This window comes from Macaca fascicularis, chromosome 3 (genome assembly GCF_037993035.2).
Source record: "Macaca fascicularis isolate 582-1 chromosome 3, T2T-MFA8v1.1".
Classification (NCBI taxonomy): Eukaryota; Metazoa; Chordata; class Mammalia; order Primates; family Cercopithecidae; genus Macaca; species Macaca fascicularis.
In genome coordinates, this window is record NC_088377.1 from 53,960,706 (window position 1) to 53,969,105 (window position 8,400).

Genomic DNA, 8,400 nt, shown 5'->3' on the forward strand with positions numbered 1-8,400 from the left:
TGGAAGGCCGAGGCGGGCAGATCACCCGAGGTCAGGAGTTCTAGATTAGCCTGGCCAACATGGTGAAACCCCGTTTCTACTAAAATACAAAAATTAGCTAGGTGTGGTAGTGGGCAATCCTGTAATCCAGGCAACTCCGGAGGCTGAAGCAGGAGAATTGCTTGAATCTGGGAGGTGGAGGTTGCAGTGAGCTGAGATTGTGCCACTGCACTCCAGGCTGGGCAACAGACCAAGAATCCATCGAAAAAAATTTTTTTTTTTAAGAGATAGGGTCTCACTATGTTTCCCAGGCTGGTCTGAAACTTGGCCTCAAGAATCCTCCTGCCTTGGCCTCCCAAAATGTGGGGATTACAAGTGTGAGCCACTACACCCAGCCTTCTCCCAGCTCTGTATTTGGCAGTCTCTTCATTATGCCAAGCCACCTCTGACCAGATGCTCTGCTTCCAGAAAGATAACATTCCCCACACTTATTGGGGAAGTGCTTTCTCCACCCTCTACCCCCCGTCAAACCTCCATTACCTGCCACACACATTCTATTCCAAGTCTTCTGGTGCAAATTGGATGGGTTAATGAAGAAGGCGCTGACATGTGAGGTATGACATCTCACTTGGAATAAATTATGGATCCCTCTTTTATTTAATCAAAGCAAATTTAAGTGTAGAAATTGTCTGAAACAGGTGTTTCAGCAGAGCACTTTGTATGAGAACCAAGGTCACAGCTAACACTGTAGACAGGGTAGGTTTATACATTAATTGTGACAGGCTTTGGGCAGATAGTGAAAAAGGACCTGGTACTAAAAATATCAGAATATAAGTCTTGTACTAAAAAAGTCAGTAGAATACAAGCAACATAAATAAACCTGAAAAATATTGTGCTGCTTAAAAAAAGTATTAGGCTAGGCATGGTGGCTCATGCCTGTAATCCTAGCAGTCTGGGAAGCCAAGGCAGGCAGATTGCTTGAGCCCAGGAGTTTCGGATCAGCCTAGGCAACATAATGACACCCCATCTTTACAAAAATTAAAAAAAATCAGCCATATATAGTGGCATGCATCTGTAGTCCCAGCTACTCATGAGGCTGAGGCAGGGGGATCACTTAAACCTAGGAATTTGAGGCTGCAGTGAGCTATGATCACTTCACTGCACTCCATCCTGGGCGAGAGAGCCAGACCTTGTCTCTATAAAAACAACGACAAAAAAATCTTAGATCAAACAGTCTACGATGTATGATTTCATTTAAGTTCTGGAACTGGTAAAACCAACCTATAGCCATAGAAATCAGATCAGAGGGCCGGGCGTGGTAGCTCACGCCTGTAATCCCAGCACTTTGGGAGACCGAGGTGGGCGGATCACGAGGTCAGGAGATGGAGACCATCCTGGCCAACATGGTGAAACCTAGTCTCTACTAAATATACAAAAAATTAGCTGGGCGTGGTGGCAGGCGCCTATAGACCCAGCTACTCGGGAGGCTGAGATGGGAGAATTGCTTGACCCTGGGAGGCGGAGGTTGCTGCAGTGAGCTGAGATCACACCACTGCACTCCAGCCTGGGTGACAAAGTAAGACTCCGTACCAAAAAAAAAAAAAAAAAAAAAAAAAGAAATCGGATCAGTGGTAGCTTCTAGGGAAGAGCTATACAGGCAACATTCCGGGGTGATAAAATGTTCTGTATCTTGTCAGAGGTGCCCGTTACGTGGGAATTTGATTTGTCAAAACTGATTGAATAATACAGGTAAGATCTGTGCATTTGGCTATGAGTAAATTATCTCTGAAAAGTAAAAGTCAGTAACTAACAGGATATGCTGGAAGATGAAAGGCAATGAAGTCACTTGAATGAGAGTCACTTTTCTTTTTTTTTTTTTTTTTTGAGGCGGAGTCTCGCTCTGCCGCCCAGGTTGGACTACAGTGGCCAGATCTCAGCTCACTGCAAGCTCCGCCTCCCAGGTTTACACCATTCTCCTGCCTCAGTCTCTCGAGTAGCTGGGACTACAGGCGCCCGCCACCTCGCCCGGCTAGTTTTTTGTATTTTTAGTAGAGACGGGGTTTCACCGTGTTAGCCAGGATGGTCTCGATCTCCTGACCTCGTGATCCGGCCGTCTCGGCCTCCCAAAGTGCTGGGATTACAGGCTTGAGCCACCGCGCCCAGCCAAGAGAGTCACTTTTCTTTATAAAGAAAAGAGGTTTAATTGACTCACAGTTCAGCATGCCTGGGGAGGTCTCAGGAAACTTACAATCACGGCGGAAGGCGAAGGGCAAAGCAAGGAACCTGCCTCGCAAGGCAGCAGGAAGAAGTGCTGAGCGAAGGGAGAAGAGGCCTTGTAAAGCCATCAGGTCTCGTGAGCACTCACTCACTATCATGAGAACAGCATGGGGGAAACCGCCCCCATGATTCACTTACCTCCACCTGGTCTCTGCCTTGACACGTGGGGATTATGGGGATTTGGGGGATTATAATTCAAGATGAGATTCGGGTGGGGACACAAAGCCTAATCATATCATTCCACCTTTGGCCCCTTGCAAATCTCATGTTTCTTTCACATTTCAAAAACAATCGTGTCTTCCCAACAGTACCCCAAAGTCTTAATTCATTCCAGCATTAACCCAAAAGTCCAAGTCCAAAATCTCATCTGAGACAAAGCAAGTTCCTTCTGCCTATGAGCCTGTAAAATCAAAAGCAAGTTAGTTACTTCCTAGATACAAGGAGGGGACAAGCATTGGGTAAATACACCCATTCCAAAAGGGAGGAATTGGTCAAAACAAAGGGGCTACAGATCCCTTGCAAGTCTGAAATCCAGCAGGGCAGTCAAATCTTTTTTTTTTTTTCATCTTTTTTTGAGACGGAGTCTCACTCTGTCACCAGGCTGGAGTGCAGTGGCATGATCTCAGCTCACTGCAACCTCTGCCTCCTGGGTTCAAGCAATTCCTCTGCCTCAGCCTCCTGAGTAGCTGGGACTACAGGTGCATGCCACCATGCCTAGCTAATTTTTATTTTTTTTAGTTTTTAAAATTTTTTTTCTATTTTTAGTAGAGATGGGGCTTCACCATGTTGGCCAGGATGGTCTCGATCTCCTGACCTCATGATCTGCCCCCCTCAGCCTCCCAAAGTGCTGGGATTACAGGCATGAACCGCTGCACCTGGCTGACAGTCAAATCTTAAAGTTCTGAAATGATATCCTTTGACTCCATGTCTCACATCCCGGTCATGCTGGTGCAAGAGGTGGGTTCCCATGGCCTTGGGCAGCTGTGCCCCTGTGGCTTTGCAGGGTACAGAAGACTGCCAAAGAGTCAGAAGGAAGAAACAGCACAAGGAGATGATGGATCCCTGACCAAGCAAATCCATCAATTTTAATACTAAAATTAAGCCTACTGGCCAGGTGCAGTGACTCATGCCTGTAATCCCAGCACATTGGGAGACCAAGGCAGGCAGATCACTTGAGGCCAGGAGCTTGAGACCAGCTTGGCCAACATGGTGAAACCCCATCTCTACTAAAAATACAAAAATTAGCCAGGCATGATGGAGCATGCCTGTAGTCCCAGCTACTCAGGTGGTTGAGGCACAAGAATTGTTTAAACCTGGGAAGTGGAGGTTGCAGTGAGCTGAGATTGAGCCACTGCACTCCAGCCTGGGCAACAGAGAGAGACTCTGTCTCAACAAATATATATATAAATAAACAAAATTAAGCCTACGAGTATCTCTAATCCTAGCCCTGGTTTTAGCCCTATCCCTATGCCTAATCCTAAGACTAACCCTGCTCAAATCCTAAACCTGGCCTGAATCCTAGCCTTAGCCATCACTTAACCCTCACCTAACTCTAGTACTATCCCTAACCCTATTCCTGAACCAAATCCCCATCCTAAAAACAGCCCTAGCCTCAATCCTAACTCTAACACAAGCCCCACCCTAGCCCTAAACCTAATGCTAAATCTAAGTGAGGTTTGCAAAATGAACCCGGCGAAGCCGATATTCAACTTTCCTCTTTTATTCTGTTGCACTCAGGCCAAATGAGTCTGGAGGAGTTGGGAAAAAAATGGGGCAGGGAGGGAAATCTCAGCTTCCTGCTGCAGAGGCGACTTTCAGCATAAATCATCGCTTTCCACGAGAAACCCAACATGTTTTCTAACAAGGAATCTAAATGGAATCTTTCCTGAGATAAGAGTGCACAGGGCTGTTACCAGCACACACTCTCACAACAGACACCGGAATCACAAATGCCAGGGCTGGAAGAGGCTGTCGGGCAGCCCTGGAGGAGATGAGAGACTGAGTACCATGAAGATATAGTGACTTGCCTGAGGTCCCTAAAGGAACTCGAATTCCATCCTGCACCTCCTCCAATAATACCGGCTTCCAGGCCAGGTGCGGTGGCTCACGCCTGTAATCCCAGCACTTTGGGAGGCCGAGGCGGGGGAATCATCTGAGGTCAGGAGTTCGAGACCAGCCTGGCCAACATGGTGACACCCCATCTCTACTAAAAATACAAAAATTAGCAGGGTGTGGTGGCGTGTGCCTGTAATCCCAGCTACTCGGGAGGGTGAGGCAGGAGAATCGCTTGAACCTGGGAGGCGGAAGTTGCAGTGAGCTGAGATGTAGCCACTGCACTCCAGCCTGAGTAATAGAATGAGACTCTGTCTCAAAGAAACAAAACAAAACAAACAAAAAAACCCAAAATAAAACAACAATAACAACAACAAAAACCTGGCTACCAGCATTTGGCAAATGGTGTAATCAGGTCAAATATTAGTTCAGGCCATCTCCAGGGTCTCCTGTTTGTTTGTTTGTTTTGAGACAGGGTCTCGTGCTGTCATGCAGACTGGAGTGCAGTGGCATGATCATAGCTCACTGTGGCCTCCAACTCCTGGGCTCAAGTGATCTTCCCACAGTAACCTGAGTAGCTAGGCCTACAGGCATGCACCACCACGTCCAGCTAATTTAATTTTTTTGTAGGGGCGGGGGTCTCGCTTTGTTGCCCAGACTGGTCTCCAATTCCTGGGCTCAGCGAATCCTTCTGCTTTGGCCTCCCAAAGTGATGGGATTACAGGTGTGAGCCACTGCGCCTGGCCAAAGGGGTGCATTTTGTTTATTTATTTTTTTTTTTGGAGACAGAGTTTCACTCTGTCACCCAGGCTGGAGTGCAGTGGCACGATCTCAGCTCACTACAGCCTCTGCCTCCCGGGTTCAAGCGATTCTGCCACCTCAGCCTCCAGAGTAGCTGGGACTACAGGTGCCCACCACCATGCCCGGCTAATTTTTGTATTTTTAGTAGAGATGGGGTTTTACCATGTTGACCTGGCTGGTCTTGAACACCTGACCTCAAGTGATCTGCCCGCCTTGGCCTCCCAAAGTGCTGGGATTACAGGTGTGAACCACTGCGCTCAGCCAGGGGTGCATTTTTGAGTAGTAAATGTGAGAACACGGCTCTAGCACATAAACCCCAGCAATCATGCGGCTGCCACCAGGTTTGAGGGGACCCTGGGGGCCCCTTTCCGCTGGGCAGCTTGCTCCTTCTGCCCTGTAATGTGAAGTTCCTTGAGGTGTGCTTGAAATCCCTTAGCTATAACATTTTATTTCAGCATTAAAAAAAATAGCCAGGTCTGGAAAAGAAAACCGATGGCAAACCTCCCTGTGTGAGAGGAATTTTTTTTTTTTTTTTTTTTTTTTTTACAGGTGACAATTCCCAGGTAAACATTTTCACACAGTCAAGGACAGGGACAGCCTCGGCTCACAATGCTGCTGGAAAATCGGCTGGGCACAGTGGCTCATGCCTGTAATCCCAGCACTTTGGGAGGCCGAGGCAGGCAGATCACCTGAGGTCAGGAGTTCCAGACCAGCCTGGCCAACATGGTGAAAAGTCATCTCTACTAAAAATACAAAAATTAGCCAGGTGTGGTGGTGGGCACCTGTAATCCCAGCTACTCGGGAGCCTGAGGCAGGAGAATTGCTTGAACCTGGAAGGTGGAGGTTGCTGTGAGCTGAGATCGCACTACTGCACTTCAGCCTGGAAGACAGAGTGACACCCTGTCTCAAAAATAAAATAAAAATAAAATAAAATAAAATAAAGGACTGGAAAATCACTTATGGGCCAAGCGGATTGCTTGATAGCTTGCCCAAAAGATATTTGAAAATATTAAGAGAAATAAGGAATTATGGATCCCGATGGGCCCTTCAGATAAACAGGAGAAGAACGATGCATCTTCAGCTTCCACAGAAGATGAATGACAGAAGAAAAGATAGATGTGCTTAGACCGGGCGCGGTGGCTCACGCCCCTAATCCCAGCACTTTGGGAGGCCGAGGGGGGCGGATCACGAGGTCAGGAGATCGAGACCATCTTGGCCAACATGGTGAAACCCTGTCTTTACTTTTTTTTTTTTTTTTTTTTTTTTTTGAGACGGAGTCTCGCTCTGTAGCCCAGGCTGGAGTGCAGTGGCCGGATCTCAGCTCACTGCAAGCTCCGCCTCCCGGGTTCACGCCATTCTCCGGCCTCAGCCTCCCGAGTAGCTGGGACTACAGGCGCTGCCACCTCGCCCGGCTATTTTTTGTATTTCTTAGTAGAGACGAGGTTTCACCGTCTTAGCCAGGATGGTCTCGATCTCCTGACCTCGTGATCCGCCCATCTCGGCCTCCCAAAGTGCTGGGATTACAGGCTTGAGCCACCGCGCCCGGCCTGCTAAAATACAAAAATTATTTTATTTTTGTAGAGATGTGGTGGTGCACGCCTGTAATCCCAGCTACTTGGGAGGCTGAAGCAGGGGAATCACTTGAACCCGGGAGGCGGAGGTTGCCGTGAGCCAAGATCATGCAACTGCACTCCAGCCTGGCAACAGAGCAAGACTGTCGCAAAAAAAAAAAAAAAAAAAAAAAAAAGAAGAAAAAAAGAAAAAAGAAAAAGAAAAAGAAAAGATAGATATGCTTGCTGTTTTTTTTTTCCCCCACTCCGGAGTTTTGTACACTTCTCGTGCAGTTTTCTTCTTTTCAATAAAAGTAATTCATTAAATCTAAACCTAGCTGTGATGGTTTCTTGTTTCTTTGCAGAATGTATTTTGTTTTGCTTGTTAAACAAGTAACTTGACACGTCCTGAGACCGAGCCGTCGCGTACCTAGGATGCCGTGTGGAAGCCGAAGCCGCACCTCCCGCATGGCCCCTAAGGCCAGCCGGACCCCTCAGATGAGAGCTGCACCCAGGCCAGCACCAGTCGCTCAGCCACCAGCAGCGGCACCCCCATCTGCTGTTGGCTATTCTGCTGCTGCGCCCGGGCAGCCAGGTCTGATGGCCCAGATGGCAACCACTGCAGCTGGCGTGGCTGTGGGCTCTGCTGTGGGGCACACACTGGGTCACGCCATTACTGGGGGCTTCATTGGAGGAAGTAATGCTGAGCCTGGGAGACCTGACATCCCTTACCAGGAGCCTCAGGGAACCCAGCCAGTACAGGAGCAGCAGCCTTGCTTCTATGAGATCAAACAGTTTCCAGAGTGTGCCCAGAACCAGGGTGACATCAAGCTCTGTGAGGGTTTCAGTGAGGTGCTGAAACAGTGCCGACTTGCACACGGATTGGCCTAATCGAGAAGTTCAACCTGGAGAGATGGAAAATCAGCTCTCATAACTAAATTAATTCAGTATAAAAATAGAATTGATAGTGAAGGTATAAAGTGTAACCATCAGTTAAACCTCTCCTGTCATGCCTAGCTTCCTTGCTTCAGAATTGAAATGGAAGCGGGGCGGGGGGTTCCTACTCTGTAGAATTTGGGGCTGGGCAAATGTTTGTGTGGTTTCCTTAAACTAGCTGTTATGATTTTATTCTTTGTGAGTTAATTAAAGTCATTTTCTTCCAAACAAACAAACAAACAAACAAACCCAAAAAACAAGTAACTTTACAAATCGGAAAATGTTCTTTGTCAGCACACCCAGGTATAGAGTTTTCATTGATTAAATATGGTCCCTGGAGGTCTGTTTAGGGACCAGGCAGGCCTTTTTTTTCTAGCATTTTGTAGGAGCAAAGAACCAAGTCTAGGGCTGGGCGCGGTGGCTCACGCTTTTAATCCCAACACTTCGGCGGGAAGACCACTTGAAGCCGGGAGTTTGAGACCAGCCTGGACAACATAGCAAGACCTCATCTCTACAAAGAAATTAAAAATAATTTGTCAGGGCCAGATGCAGTGGCTCACGCCTGTAATCCCAGTACTTGGGGAGGCAGAAGCAGGTGGATCACCTGAGGTCAGGAGTTCGAGACCAGCCTGACCAACATGGCAAAACCCCATCTCTACTAAAAATACAAAACATTAGCTGGGCATGGTGGTGCATGCCTGTAATCCCAGCTACTTGGGAGCCTGAGGCAGGAGAATTGCTTGAATCCAGGAGGCAGAGGTTGCAGTGAGTTGAGATTGCACCACTGCACTGCACTCCAGCCTGG

The 8,400-nt window shown here is 47.8% G+C and overlaps 1 pseudogene; it reads left to right on the top strand.

Moving 5' to 3' along the window:
• The first annotated feature begins 7,082 nt into the window (after positions 1 to 7,082).
• Positions 7,083 to 7,696, top strand: LOC102125951 (coiled-coil-helix-coiled-coil-helix domain-containing protein 2 pseudogene; annotated as a pseudogene).
• Positions 7,697 to 8,400: the final 704 nt, after the last annotated feature.